This window comes from Giraffa tippelskirchi, chromosome Y (assembly GCF_054371585.1).
Source record: "Giraffa tippelskirchi isolate mGirTip1 chromosome Y, T2T-mGirTip1v1.2.pri, whole genome shotgun sequence".
In the NCBI taxonomy this organism is placed as follows: Eukaryota; Metazoa; Chordata; class Mammalia; order Artiodactyla; family Giraffidae; genus Giraffa; species Giraffa tippelskirchi.
In genome coordinates, this window is record NC_137290.1 from 22,074,060 (window position 1) to 22,090,552 (window position 16,493).

The following is a 16,493-nucleotide window of genomic DNA, read 5'->3' on the forward strand; positions in this document are numbered from 1 at the left end:
TTTTCTCTTATTTTGCTGTTTCTGAATTTTCTGTGATGAGTTTAAGGGCAGAGATACGATGTAGTAGGAATGAAACAATGCTTGGGAATTGTACCTAAGATATCCCCAGTTTAATTCCAGTGCTGCCACAGAGAAAACGAATTTGAAAATGGGAAGCACAGGGTCATTCTCTCCTATGCTTCAGGCTCAGCTTGAATATCATACCGGGGACAACAAAACCCCTGCAGGATCCACAGAGATGCCTTGAGTGATACCTCAACTTCGAAAGCAAATTTCACCACTGGGGCAGGTAGCCCAGAAGGACGCTGACTTAATCTGAAAGGGCTCAGTGGCAGACTCTAGCATTCTCTCCAGGAGAGGCTGGATGGACAATCACAGATATACCAACCCGCTGACAGAGGCTGTTCTTCAGATATCTTCAAATTATTGCCAATATGCCCAGTAAACATACACTCAAGCACATACACATTCACTTCAGTCATTTTTCACAGACATATGTGAGTGTGTACAAGATTGGAAGCAAGTAAGTGTTAATGTCAGGAAGTGGTGATTTGGAGTTGGTGGCAATAGGGGTGATCACCGTCTCTGCTCTGCTCTTTACTGAATTACTCAGATTTAAAAAGATGAGGACTTCCCTGGTAGTCCAGTGGTTAGTATTCTGTGCTTTCCCTGCTGAGGCTGTGGGTTCAATCTCTGGTCAGGGTATGAGGAGCCCATAAACTCTGTAGCAGGTCCAAAAAAAAACCCAAAAACGAATAAATCAAATAAAAATTATGTGCAATTAACTTGATCAACCACTAGCTTGATATCATGGTATTTAACATCCTAACTTCTGAGATCTTGAGAAGATTACTAAAAAATGTTTTCTGCATGGAGATAAGATGTGGTTGTTCTAATAACTTGCTTGTATGACTCTGTTCCCAGAGCTGACCGCCTGTGTCTCCGAGAGGCACTAGGGTTAACACGCCTACTGCTGTTCTGTGTGCACAGACTCTCCTCCCCACCATCCATGCACTACAAGGGAGCCTCCACAATGGATCTGATGCAGTGGATGCTGGCCAGGAAGCTCTGCATATGCTGGCACCATCTCCCCTGAGTACTAGCAAGTGAAATTATGGAATCCTTCTTTCCCACGAAAGATGCCAGTGGGTTTATTACACAGAGGTGTTGCTGTCACTGTCTTCTCAGCCCCTCCCTTGGGTGGCGGTAATCTGGGGCTAAAGAGAAAGAAAATACTCCCCAACTACTGAAAGGGAGCAGACAACATCTAATCAGAAAGACAGAGAACCATTTAGTAAGGATTACACACTGTGCTGGTCACTTTTTGAGCACATTCTTAACTTTACGAGAAAGGGTCTATGTGACGTCGTCCCATCAGAGCTCCTCTTTTCCAGAACCCATGATTTTTTTTTTCCACCTGAGAATTTTGATTTATTGGGTATTTCGATAAATACAAGGTTACTTCCCATTAGAGTGACCACCACTATGACTAACATAAAACGGAAATCATTAGATAGCTTGTTGTATAGAGACAACTACAAGGCCTCTACTCTGGATTTTTTTTTTTCATTTTTAACTCATTATTTTATCAAGTAAAGGAAATTTTATGTTTTTATCCATTGATACAGTAAGAGAAAATATTTTGGATATTTCGTGTTGCTTTATACAAAATATTAAAACACATTTTCCTGAAATTTAATTTTTTCCATTTTGAAGTAGTATTTAAAACCATGGATATGACTAACCTAATGAGTGAGATTTGACTAGAATTTTTTGCATATGTTGTAAAATTCATACTTTTTATGAAAGTCAGTGGATTTTGATAAATTACAATACAAGGACCATGTCCCTAGGAAGATACATTATAAGAGGTCATGTTCCAAAGTTTTGAAATGCAAATGTTGTTACTAAGGAGAATCCTATTCCCCAATAACCTATGCTTTTTGCCACATGCTCCTCCTTCTCTACTGTCAAGGTTTTCATCTTATAACATGATTTTTTTTTTAATTCAATTTCTTTCAACCTCTTTTCCATGGCTTTTTTTTTTTTTTTTTTTAAAGAGGCCGGGGAGGAATAGCTTCAGATCACTTCCCATCCAGTGGTCTGAGCACTGATGTCTCCAGTAGGGAGCTACTGGGCAGGCACAGAGGGTATCTGTGTGCCTCTAGACCAGAAGATATTACGAAGAGGTGGCAAGAATACACAGAATAACTGTACAAAAAGATGTACAACTAAGAAAAAGATGTACAACTGTACAAAAAGATAATCACAATGATGCGATCACTCGCCTAGAACCAGACATCCTGGAATATGAAGTCAAGTGGGCCTTACAAAGCATCACTAGGAACAAAGCTAGGGGAGGTGCTGGAATTCCAGTTGAGCTATTTTGAAATCCTGAAGGATAATGCTGTGAACGTGCTGCACTCAATGTGGCAACAAATTTGGAGAACTCCACAGTGGCCACAGGACTGGAAAAGTTCAGTTTACATTCCAATCCCAAAGAAAGGCAGTGCCAAAGAATGCCCAAACTACCACACAATTGCACTCATCTCTCACACTAGTAAAATAATGCTCAAAATTCTCTAAGCCGTGCTCCAGCAATATGTGAACCATGAACTTCCAGATGTTCAAGCTGGTTTTACAAAAGGCAGAGGAATCCCCTAATCGAAACTATGGTTTTTCGAGTAGTCATGTATGGATGTCAGAGCTGGAGTAGAGAGAAAGTTGAGCACCAAAAGAATTCATGCTGTGAAACTGTGGTGTTGGAGAAGACTCTCGAGAATCCCTTGGACTGCAAGGAGATTCAACCAGTTCACCCTAAAAGACATCAGTCCTGAATATTCATTGGAAGGACTGATGCTGAGCTGAAACTCCAATACTTTGGCCATCTGACGCAAAGGACGGACTGATTCAAAAGACCCTGATGCAGGGAAAGATCAAAGGTGGGAGGAGAACGGGACAACAGAAGACGAGTTGGTTGGATGGCATCACCGACTCAATGGACATGAGTTTGAGTAAGCTCCAGGGTGTTGATGATGGACAGGGAGGCCTGACTTGCAGCAGTCCATGGGCTCACAAAGAAATGGACACAACTAAGCCGCTGAGCAGACTGACTGAACCCAAAATCAAAGAAAGGGTTTCTAGGAAATGTAGCCCCAGCTAGGCAAATTAACACAGCAGAGCACAGAGCACTTGACTTACTAAACCCTTCTGCTTTACTTAGTAGAGTGAACTGAGCTTTGAAAATCTGACCTGACTGATAAAGAGACTTTGGACAAGTCTGCAGGGAGGAGACTTTTTAGTCAATGCTTTAATTTTCCATCTTACGAATTTGCACTAGAAACAGTCTGAATCTATTTTTGCCACCTCTTTTGCAGTCAGAACGTACCATGTGACCTAGGCTCAATCAATTAGATGCACCCAGATGGTACCCAGGCTCAGCCAATCAAATACATCCAGATGGCACTTAAGACTCAATTACTACAGCCACATGGAATGCAGGCTTAACCAATGGATACACCTACAGGTGAAAGCAAGGCAAGTGGATTCTGATGCATACGATTCAACCTAGCAGAGGTGGAAGAGACATAAGGCATCTCACTAGTGGCAGCCGCTGTGTCTTGAGCCAGTGGTAGTGACAGTTCAGTTCAGTTCAGTCACTCAGTCGAGTCCGGCTCTCTACGACCCCGTGAACTGCAGCATGCCAGGCCTCCCTGTCCGTCACCAACTCCCAAAGTCCACCCAAACCCATGTCCATTGAGTTGGCGATGCCATCCTACCTTCTCATCCTCTGCCATCCCCTTCTTCTGTTGCTCTCAATCTTTCCCTACATCAGGGTCTTTTCCAATGAGTGACAGAAGATCCTGCAATTAATTTCTATATTGTCCATGGCTGCCTCTCCAGCCTTCCCTCCCAGAAATCTGAGTCACTTAATATTCTTAATAAGTTTCTTTCCTGCTCAAAGTTACCTGTAATGGATTTTATTCTTTTCAAGTAGAAAGCTGACACTCCTCTAACTTCATTTAACCATCAAGCCTCTTTGCAAAACTGGACTAAGTAAGGAACAATGTCCAACCCCATGGGCAGTGGAGTCAGGGAGAGGCATTTTGTCAACTTATTATAGTGCCACAGGCTCTGGGCCAGTGTCCCTCTGCGGGGGTCACTGACCTGGACTCTGAATCGGGTAGACCCATCTGAATCCAGGCTGTGGTGCTGACTGACCTGTCATGTGACATTGAGCATATCACTTTCCTCATCTCGAGAATGGACTGTGATTAGTACTTGCCTCCTCGGGTTGCCATGGAGACCAAAAGATTCCTGAACGGAGCAATCTCTCAACCACACAGCTCAGCACGTGGGATACACTCACACCAATGATGCTAGAAGGAATGAGAGTGACCTTTCTTTTGCTGGATTAAAAAAATAAGTAATAATAGAGGTGGTGTCCTCATGTAGTCCAAGATGAAGATGGTCTGTGAACGCTGCAGTTTAGAAAACAGTTACATGTTTTTCGTTTTGAATTTTTTAGTTTTCTTTCTTTTTTTAATTTATTTATTTTAATTGGAGGCTAATTACTCTACAATATTGTAGTGGTTTTGTCATACGTTGACCTGAATCAGCCACGGTTGTACATGTGTTTCCCATCCTGAACCCCCCACTCGCCCAATCCTATCCCTCTGGGTCACCCCATTGCCACAGCCCTGAACACTCTGTCTCATGCATGGGACCTGGACTGGAGGTCTGTTTCACATCTGGAAATATACATGTTTCAACACTATTCTCTGAATCCACCCCACACTTTCCTTCTCTCGCAGAGTCCAAAAGACTGTTCTATACATCTGTGTCTCTTTTCCTGCCTTGCATATGGGGTTATCATTACCATCTTTCTGAAGCCCATATATATATATGTATGTCTACATATGTATGTGTGTGTGTGTGTGTGTGTGTGTCTGTGTGAGTGTGTGTGCTGTTGGTGCTTTTCTTTCTGGCTTGCTTCACTCTGTATAATAGGGTCCAGTTTCATCCACCTCGTTAAAACTGATTCAAATGCATTCTTTTGAATATATGAGTAATATTCCATTGTGTATATGCACCACAGCTTTCTTATCCATTCTTCTGCTGATGGATATCTGGGTTGCTTCCGTGTCCTGGCTATTATAAACAGTGCTGCGATGAACATTGGGGCACATGTGTCTCTTTCAGTTCTGGTTTCCTTGGGGTTTACGCCCAGCAGTAGGACTGCTGATACATATGGCAGTTCCATTTGCAGTTTTTTTAAGGAATCTCCACACTGTTCTCCATAGTAGCTCTACTAGTTTGTATTCACACCCACAGTGTAAGAGGGTTCCCTTTTCTCCACACCCTCTCCAGGATTTATTGTTTGTAGACGTTTGGATAGCAGCCTTTCTACCTGGTGTAGATGGTACCTCATTATGGTTTTGATTTGCATTTCCCTGATAATGAGTGATTTGAGCATCTTTTCATGTGTTTGTTAGCCATCTGTATGTCTTTTGTGGAGAAATGTCTGTTTAGTTCTTTGGCTCATTTTTTGATTGGGTCATTTATTTTTCTGGAATTGAGCTGCAGGCATTGCTTGTATAGTTTTGAGATTAATTCATTGTCAGTGGCTTCGTTTGCTATTATTTTCGCCCATTGTGAAGGCCATCTTTTCCCCTTACTTAGAGTTTCCTTAACTGTGCAAAAGCTTTTAAGTTTAATGAGGTCCCATTTGTGTATTTTTGCTTCTATTTCCATTACTCTGGGATATGGGTCATAGAGGATCCTGTTGTGATTTCTGTCAGAAAGTGTTTTGCCTGTGTTTTCCTCTAGGAGTTTTATAGTTTGTGGTCTTACGTTTAGATCTTTAATCTATTTTGAATTTATTTTTGTGTACGGTTTTAGGAAGTGTTCTAGTTTCATTCTTTTACAAGTGGTTGACCAGTTTTCCCAGCACTGCTTGTTAAAGAGATTGCCTTGTCTTCATTGTATATTCTTGCCTCCTCTGTCAAAGATAAAGTATCGATAGGTGCATGGATGTATCTCTGGGCTTGAGATTTTGATCCATTTATCTATATATCTTTTTTGTGTGTGTGCCAGGACCACACTGTCTTGATGACTGTAGCTTTGTAGTATAGCCTGAAATCAGGCAGGGCATTTCCTCCAGGTCCATTCTTCTTTCTCAAGATTGCTTTGACTATTCGAGGTTTTATGTAATTCCATACAAATTGTGAAATTATTTCTTCTAGTTCCCTGAAAATCACCGTCGGTAGCTTGATAGGGATTGCATTGAATATACAGATTGCTTTGGGTAGTATACCTATTTTCACTATATTGATTCTTTCAATCCATGTACATGGTATATTTCTGCATTTATTTGTGTCCAGTTTCATTTCTTTTGCCAGCGTCTTATAGTTTTCTATATATAGGACTTTTGTTTCTTTAGGTAGATATATTCCTCACTATTTTATTCTTATCGGTGCAGTGGTGAATGGAATTGTTTCTTTAATATTTCTTTCAGTTTTCTCCTTGTTAGCGTACAGAAATGCAAGGGATTTCTGCGTGCTCATTTTGTATCCTGCAACTTTACTATATTCATCGACTAGCTCTAGTAATTTTCTGGTGGAGTGTTCAGGGTTTTCTACGTAGAGGATCATGGCAGTTGCAAACAGTGAGCCTTTTACTTCTTCTTTTCCAATCCGGATTCCTTTTATTTGTTTTTCTGCTCTGATCCCTCTGGCCAAAACTTCCAAAACTATGTTGAATAGTAGTGGTGAGAGTGTGCACCCTTGACATGATCCTGTCTTTAAGGGCAGTGCTTTCAATTTTTCACCATTGAGGATAATGTTTGCTGTGGGTTTGTCATATATAGATTTTATTATGCTTAGGTATGTTCCTTCTATGCCTGCTTTCTGGGGTGTTTTGATTATTAATGGATGTTGAATTTTGTTCAAGACTTTCTCTGCAGCTATTGAGATAACCATATGTTTTTTTTTAATCTTTCAATTTGCTAATGTGGTGGTTTATGTTGATTGATTTGTAGATATTGAAGAACCCTTGCATCCCTGGGATAAAGCCCACTTGGTCATGATATATGATTGCTTTAATATGTTGTTGGATTCTGCTTGCGAGAATTTTGTTAAGGATTTTGCATCTATGTTCATCAGTGATATTGGCCTGTAGTTATCTTTTTTCTGTGGCATCTTTGTCTGGTTTTGGTATTAGCGTGATGGTTGCTTCATAGAATGAGTTTGGAAGTCTCCATTCCTCTGCAATTTTCTGGAATAGTTTGAGTAGTATAGATATTATCTCTTCTCTCAATTTTTGGTAGAGTCCAGTTGTGAAGCTGTCTGGTCCTGGGCTTCTGTTTGCTGGAAGATTACTGATTACACTTTCAATTTCCGTGCTTGTGATGGGTCTGTAAAGATTTTCTGTTTCTTTCTGGCTCAGTTTTCGAAAGTTGTATTTTTCTAAGCATTTGTCTTCTTCCAAGTTGTCCATTTCATTGGCATATAGTTGCTGATAGTAGTCTCTTATAATCATTTGTATTTCTGTGTTGTCTGTTGTGATCTCTCCATTTTCATTTTTTAATTTGTTGATTAGATTCTTCTCCCTTTGTCTCTTGATGAATCTGGCTAATGGTTTGTCAATTTTATTTATTTCTCAAAGAATCAGCTTTTAGCTTTGTTGATTTTTGCTCTGGTCTTTTTTGTTTCCTTTACATTTATTTGTGCCCTATTTTACTTCTTCTTTCCTTCCATTAACCCTGGGGTTCTTAATTTCTTCATTTTCTAGTTGCTTTAGGCATAGGGTTAGGTTATTTGTTTGACTTTGTTCTTGTTTCTTGAGGTAAGGCTGTTTGGCTATAAACCTTCACCTTAGCACTGATTTTACAGCGTCCCATAGGTTTGGGTTGTTGTGTTTTCATTTTCAGTTGTTTCTATGCATATTTTGATTTCCTCTGTGATTTGTTGGTTATTTACCAGCGTGGCATTCAGCCTCCATATGTTTGAATTTTTAATAGTTTTTCTCCTGCAGTTGGCCTCTAGTCTTACTGCATTGTGGTCAGAAAATATGCTTGGAATGATTTCAAGGTTTTTTGAATTTACCAAGGATGGGCTTATGACCAAGGATATGATCTCTCCTGGAGAACTTTCCATGTATACTTGAGAAAAAATGTGAAATTCATTGTTTTGGGGTGAAATTAGTGTAGATATCAATTAGGTTTCTCTGTTCTAGTGTATCACTTAAAGTTTGTATTTCCTTGTTGATTTTCTGTTTACTTGACCCATCCATAAGTGTGAGTTGGGGTATTAAAGTCTTCCACTATTATTGTGTTATTGTTAATCTCCCCTTTGATGCTTGATAGCATTTTCCTAACATATTGCTGTCCTCCTATGTTGGGTGTTTATGTATTTTTAATTGTTCCATCTTCTTCTCGGTTTGATGCTTTGATCATTATATAGTGTATTTCTTTGGCTCTTTCACAGGCTTTATTTTAAAGTGTATTTTATATGATATGAGTATTACTACCTCTGCTTTCTTCTGGTTTCTTTTTCCAGCCCCTCATTTTCAGTCTGTATGTGTCCCTTCTTTTCAGGTGGGTCTTTTGTAGACAACATAAGTAGAGGTCTTGTTTTTGTATCCATTCAGCTAGTCTTTGTCTTTTGATTGTGGCATTCAACCCATTAACATGTGAGGTAATTATTGACAGGTATGATCCTGTTGCCATTTGCTTTAATTTTGGGGTTCAGGTTTATGCAACCTTTCTGTGTTTCCTGCCTAGAGAAGATCTTTAGCATTTGTTGAAGAGCTGGTTTGCTGGTGCTGAATTCTCTCAGTTTTTGCTTGTCTGTAAAGTTTTGATTTCTCCTCCATATTTGAATTTGATCCTTGCTGGGTAAAGTAACCTGGGTTGAAACATTTTCTCCTTCATCACTTTAAGTATGTCCCGCCATTCCCTCTGGCCTGAAGAGTTTCTGTTGAAACATCAGCTGTTAGTCTTATGAGAATCCCTTTGTGTGTAATTTGTTGTTTTTCCCTTGCTGCTTTTAATATTTGTTCTTTGTGTTTCATCTTTGTTAATTTGATTAATATGTGTCTTGTGGTGTTCCACCTTATATTTATCCAGCCTGGGACTCTCCGGGTTTCTTGCATGTGGGTGACTATTTCCTTTCCCTTTTTAGCGAATTTTTCAACTATTATCTCCTCAAATATTTTCTCATGGCATTTCTTTTTCTCTTCTTCTTCTGGGACGCCTCTGATTCGAATGTTGAGGCCTTTAACGTTGTCCCAGAGTTTTCTGAGGTTGTCCTCTATTCTGTCCTTTTTTTCTCTCTCTCTGCTTCATTTATTTCTACCATTCAATTCTACCTTATCTCTCCTACCTTCTGCCTCTGTTATTCTACTTTTGTTTCCCTTCAGAGAGTTTTTGATCTCATATATTGCATTATCCATGATTGATTGACTCTTTTTTATTTCTGCTAGGTTCCTGTTCAATGATTCTTCCATCTTCTCAATCCTTGTCTGCAGGATATTTATCTGTAACTTCGTTTTGTTTTCCAGCTTTTGGATCATTTTTAACATCCTTATTCTGCATTCTTTTTCCGGAAGACTCTCTATCTCCTCCTCTTTTGCTTGGTTTGTTCCACATTTACCGTGTTCCTTTACCTGCTGATTTACATGTTTAAACCCCGACCTTGACTAACACACTTAAAAAATGATTAAAAGGACAAATTTTGTTACATCTCATTTACCACATTTAAAAAAAAATTGTAAAATACCCAAAGCAATTATACACTTTAAATGCTATCTCAATAAAGCCTTGTTAAAATACCAACCACCTTGGCTTCCCAGTTCCTTCTGATCATAATTCAGCCCCCATACCCCTTGATTTCTTTTCATTCTCTGATCTCATCAGCCCCATTTCCAATGCTGATTCCCTCATTCTGGACTCCCTCACCTTCCTCCTATTCTGAGAAGTTCCAGAAGCTCCCTCAGGTTTTTCTATTTGCTCCCCCTTTTACCTTGGGTGTTCTTACAATCAGGTTACAGGCTCTGAGATCTAGCTGCCCAACAGAATCACCTGAAGAACTTATGGATGCCCCAACCCTACCTGAGAGAGTCAGATATCGTTACTTGGGGAAAGAGGGAGGCACCTGAACATTTATTGTTGTTTTAGTACTTGCCAGGCGCTTCTAACTTTCAGCCAGCACTACGAAATCATTGCCAAAGACATCATGCTCAATTCCCACATAAAGGTTTCAGTTCAAAGGCCAGTTCTACAAGAGGCCATCCCCAATCACACCAACTACTTCCCTTCCATACTCTACATATTTGATTCTATCCCACCTAGGATTCTATCATATACAGATCTGCTTCCCAGTGAGAATGTCAGATGGATGAAGGCAGAGCCTGTGTCCTCAGTGCCTGGTTCACCACAGATGCTCAGCATACAGCTGTTTCATGAATGACCCTTCACCGGTACCCTCCTGGGTCTAGCTCCAGCTCTGAGGGCTGCAGTTCTCCATGACGACCACCAGGTGGCGATAATGCCTGGCTGCATTAAGGGTCATCTCGAGACCCACCAGTGCAGAAGGCAATGGCAACCCAATCCAGTACTCTTGCCTGGAAGATGCCATGGATGGAGGAGCCTGGTAGGCTGCAGTCCATGGAGTCGTGAAGAGTCAGACACGACTGAGCAACTTCACTGAGCCCTGAGAACAGCTCATTCAGACTAAAATCAGAGGCAGAAGTTCCTGCTGCCCTGTCTGGAACCTCCAGGTCCTGGCCAGTCCTGAGCCCTGGATGTAACTTCCTGAGATGAATTCCATAGGTTCCTCACCTAGCTCATGGGTTGCACACAAGGCTGGTCTACTGGCCATGGCTGATGTCAGCAGACAACCTGAATATCCATCAACTGGGAGTTGTGACACACACTGTCACCTTCCACGTAGCAGGCTCCCATACCCAGAAAGAAGAACAAGGAAGCTCTTGTAAGGTCCTCTCTCAACCGGTCCCATTCCGTTCCTTTCACAGCACCAGCCAGGGATGGCTTGAAGGGCCAAACCATCCCTGCTTTGTCCAGCCATGGAGCTGAGGAGTGTTCACATGTTTAAATGATGGAAAGAAAAATACTTATGTGACCCATGAAGATGAAATGACCAGGATGTGCCTGGGCAGAGTCAAGGTCACACATTGCCCACAGAGCTCCTTGTAGCGCAGGTTGCCATCTTAGCCACTGAAAGACTAATTCATTCCCTCCCAGTGTTCTTCTGAGAGTGACCCCGGATTTCCCTTCTGCCTCCATCTCTGTCAGTAAATTCTCTAGAACTGGACTTCCCAGAAAAGCTCCCAGTGGGGACATCTATTAATAATGTGGAGAGAAACCTTCCTGACCTCATGTGGCCCCATCTCCGTCTTTGGCCGAAACCTGATGCATCCATCCTGACCAAATGGAAAACTGTAAGTTCGAGGAAGAGCAAGGCATATTTTTCCCCCCCAAAACAGCTTCATTTCAAAAAGGTGAAGGAGGAGCGGGACCAAGATGGCGGAGGAATAGGATGGGGAGACCACTTTCTCCTCCACAAATTTGTCGAAAGAACAGAACACCATTCCACGTTCGATGCATGAGACAAGGGCTCAGGGCTGGGGCAATGGGATGACTCAGAGGGATGGGATGGGGAGGGAGGTGGGTGGGGGGTCCAGGAAGGGGAACACGTGTAAACCCATGGCTGATTCATGTCAATGTATGGCAAAAACTATTACAATATTGTAAAGTAATTAGCCCCCTACTAAAATAAATAAATTTATTAAAAAAAAGAAAGAACATCTGAACGCTGAGCAAACTTCACAAAACTATTTCTGAACGCTGGCAGAAGACGTCAGGCATCCACAAAGATGGCGCATTATCTTCAAAAAGAGATAGGAGAAATTATAAAAGATAAAAAGAGAGACAAAAGAGTTAGGGATGGAGACCCATCCCAGGGAGGGAATTGTAAAAGAGGAGAAATTTCCAAGCGCCAGGAAACCCGCTCACTGGTGGGTTTGGGGAAAGATTTCGAATCTTGGAGGGCAACATAACTGGGAGAAAAAATAAATAAAACCCACAGATTATGTGCCTAAAGGAAACTCCCAGCAAAGAACCCCAGACGCTCGCAGCCGCCACCAGCAAGTAGGGCCTGAACGGAGAGCAGCTGGCGGCACTGCTTAGGGTAAGGACTCGGCTCGAACGCCCTGAGAACAATCTGAGGGAGCTAACGTGAGATAGTAACCTAAACTGTGGGACAGCCAGAGAGAGAGAACTATCCCGTGAAAAGCCCAAATCTAAGGCAATGCCAGCCGGCTCACAGAACAAAGGACTGAGCGATGCCAGAGGAGAGCTAGCCAGCTGCGGACCGCCCCATCCCCCGCCGGACACAGTGGGCAGGCGGGGCCAGCCAGAGCCGGAAAGGGGCAAACTCGGCCCGAGAGAGGGCACCCACTACCAAACTGCAAACAGGCTCCCAGTTTCTAAGCAAAGACTGCCTGAGGTCCCAGAGGGTCGACAGCAGCCGGGAGGGTCGCAGCCAGAAGCCAGCTTCCCAGAACCGACACAAAACACACCGGAGCCGGGCGCGCCCATAAACCGAGGCGGGGACCAGGGAGGTGATAAGCCGCACCGCCCCCAACAGGGGAGAGTGCGCTCGCCAAACTCCTGGCTGCCTGAGCTGCTCCGACCTGGAACAGCACAAACCGCGGGCGCAACCGAGTCTGCGCCTTTGTGGAGTAACCGGGAGCCTGAACCTGAGCGGCTTAGACCTAGGAAGTGCACACATCTCAGGGCCCACTCCCCGACCGAGTAACCTGAAGCCTGAGCAGGATAGACGGGGAAAGCACACACGCCATGAGCGGGGGCGAACCCAGTGCGGCTGAGACACTGCGAGCTCGCCACACACATGCCAGTGATATAGGTTTGCAGTGGTCCTTCCTCCCCACAGCATGACTGGAAAAGCGAACCTAAAGAGACCACCTCTGCCCCTTTGTGGCAGGGCAGAAATTAGATACTGAAGAGACCTGCAAACAGAAGCCAAATAAACAGAGGGAAGTGCTTTGGAAGTGACAGGCCAACAGATTAAAATCCCTGTATTTACCACCAACTGCATTGAAAGGGGCCTATAGATCTTGAAAAGTATAAGCAGGAACAAGGATCTATTTGAAACTGAACAGACCCCACACTGATCACAACAGCTCCAGAGAAAGTCTGGGATATATATTTTTATTATTTTCATTATTTTTTTTAAATTTTTTTGTTTTTCTTTCTTTTTTCTTGAAGTCCTCTATTACACCTTTAACTTTCATTTTCATAACCCACTATTACCTCTGCAAAAAAAAAAAAAAAACAAAAAACAAAAAACAAACCCTATTTTTAAAGCAAACTGCATACATACATCTTATACATTCTGTGGTTTCTTTTTTTTACTGTGTTTTTGCCTGTTTTACTTTTTTTTACTGTTTCTTTTTTTTTTTAAACTGTTTTACTGTTTTAGTGTGTTTTTTTCTTTTTACACTGTTTCCTTTTTTTCTTTTTTTATATTATATGTTTTATAAGAGGCTAAGCTCTACTCTAGATTCTTAATCTTTGCTTTACATATTTGATATCAATTTTGCACATTTAAGAACCCAATCTTTAGGACCCATTTTTATTCAGGAGTGTGATCACTGGCTTCATTACTCTCTCCCCCTATTGACGCTCATTCTTCTCCCCCAGGGAACCTCTATGTCCCACCTTCCTTCTTCTCTTCTCAACCCAATTCTGGTAATTTCTGCGGGTGTTCTGGGTACTGCAAAACACATCAGGAACAGAATACTGCCCAGATCTCTCTCTCCCCTCTTGATTCCTACCTTTCTACTTATGCTCACCTCTAATACCTTCCTCCCCCCTCTCTGTGTATCTCTGTGAACCGCTCTGAGCGTTCCAGACTGTGGAGAGCACAGAGGGAAGTGCTTACTGGCTAGACTGCTCTCTCCTCGTTGGAGTCCCCCTCTTCCCCTCCTGGTCACCTCAACCGCCCCCCCCTTCACCTCTACATGTAACTCAGTGAACCTTTCTGTGTATCCCTCACTGTGGAGAATCTTTTCACCATTAACCTTAAAGTTTTGTTATTGATGCTGTATGGATGGAGAAGTCTTGAGACTACTGCAAGAATAAGACTGAAAGCCAGGGGAAACATTAATCAATAAGAGATAATCCAATAGCCTCCACAAATACACTGAAACCAAGCTCCACCCAAGAGCCAATAAGTTCCAGAGCAAGACATACCACGCAAATTCTCCAGCAACGCAGGAACATAGCCCAGAGCATTAATATACAGGCTGCTAAGAGGCACACCAAATCCACAGACATCTCAAAACTCAATACTGGACACTCCATTGCACTCTAGAGAGAAGAAATCCAGCTCCATCCACCAGAACACCAACACAAGCTCCCCCAACCAGGAAGCCTTGAGAAGCCACATATCCAACCCCACCCACAGTGAGGAACCTCCACAATAAAGAGGAACCTCAAACTACCAGAATATAGAAAGGCCATGTCTAACACAGAAAGCTAAATAAGATCAAAAGGCAGAGAAATACTCAGCAAGTAAAAGAAAATGAGAAATACCCACTAAACCAAACAAAAGAGGAGATAGGGAATCTATCTGAAAAAGAATTTAGAATAATGATAATAAAAATGACCCAAAATCATGAAAACAAAATGGAGTAACAGATAAATAGCCTGGAGACAAGGATTGAAAAGATGCAAGAAATGTTTATCAAGGACCTAGAAGAAATAAAAAGGAGTCAATATAAAATGAATAATGAAATAAAGGAGATAAAAGACACTCTGGAGGGAACCAACAGTAGAATAACGGAGGCAGAAGATAGGATAAGTGAGGTAGAAGATAGAATGATGGAAATAAAAGAAGCAGAGAGGAAAAAAGAAAAAAAGAATCAAAAGAAATGAGGAAAACCTCAGGGACCTCTGGGACAATATGAAACGCCCCAACATTCGAATCATAGCAGTCCCAGAAGAAGAAGATAAAAGGAAAGGCCGTGAAAAAATACTCGAGGAGATAATAGTTGAAAATATCCCTAAAGTGAGGAAAGAAATAGTCACAGAAGTCCAAGAAACCCAGAGAGTTCCAAACAGGATAAACCCAAGGCGAAACACCCCAAGACACATGTTAATCAAATTAACAAAGATCAAACACAAAGAAGAAATATTAAAAGCAGCAAGGGGAAAACAACAAATAACATACAAGGGGATCCCCATAAGGATAACAGCTGATCTTTCAATAGAAACTCTTCAGGCTAGAAGGGAATGGCAGGACATACTTAAAGTAAAGAACGAGAATAATCTACAACCCAGATTACTGTACCAGAAAGGATCTCATTCAGATATGAAGGAGAATTCAAAACTTTACAGACAAGCAAGAGCTGAAGGAATTCAGCACCACCAAACCAGCTCTCCAACAAATGCTAAAGGATCTCCTCTAAACAGGAAACTCAGAAAGGATGTTTAAACACGAACTCAAAACAACCAAGTAAATGGCAACGGGATCATACTTATCAATAATTACCTTAAATGTAAATGGGTTGAATGCCCCAACCAAAAGACAAAGGCTGGCTGAATGGATACAAAAACAAGACCCCTATATATGCTGTCTACAAGAGACCCACCTCAAAACTAGGGACACATACAGACTGAAAGTGAAGGGATGGAAAAAACATATTTCATGCAAACGTAGACCAAAAGAAAGCAGGAGTCGCAATACTCATTTCAGATGAAATAGACTTTAAAATAAAGCTGTGAAAAGCGACAAAGAAGGACACTACATAATAATCAAAGTATCAATCCAAGAGGAAGATGTAACAATTATAAATATATATGCACGCAACATAGGAGCACCACAATATATACGGCAAATACTAACAAGTATGAAAAGGGAAATTAACAATAACAAAATAATAGTGGGAGACTTTAATACTCGACTCACACATATGGATAGATCAACTAAACAGAAAATTAACAAGAAAACACAAACTTTAAATCACACAATAGACAAATTAGATTTAATTGATATTTACAGGACTTTTCACCCCAAAGCAATCAATTTCACCTTTTTCTCAAGTGCACACTGAACTTTCTCCAGGAGAGATCACATCCCGGGCCATAAATCTAGCCTTGGTAAATTCCAAAACATTGAAATCATCGCAGCCATCTTCTCTGACCAAAATGCAGTAAGATTAAACCTCAATTACAGGAAAAAAAAAAAAAACTATTAAACATTTCAACATATGGAGGCTAAACAACACGCTTCTGAATAACCAACAAATCACAGAAGAAATCATAAAAGAAATCTAATTGTGCATAGAAACAAACGAAAATGAAAACACAACAACCCAAAACCTGTGGGACATTGGAAAAGCAATGCTAAGGGGAAGGTTCATAGCAATGCAGGTGTACCTCAAGAAAC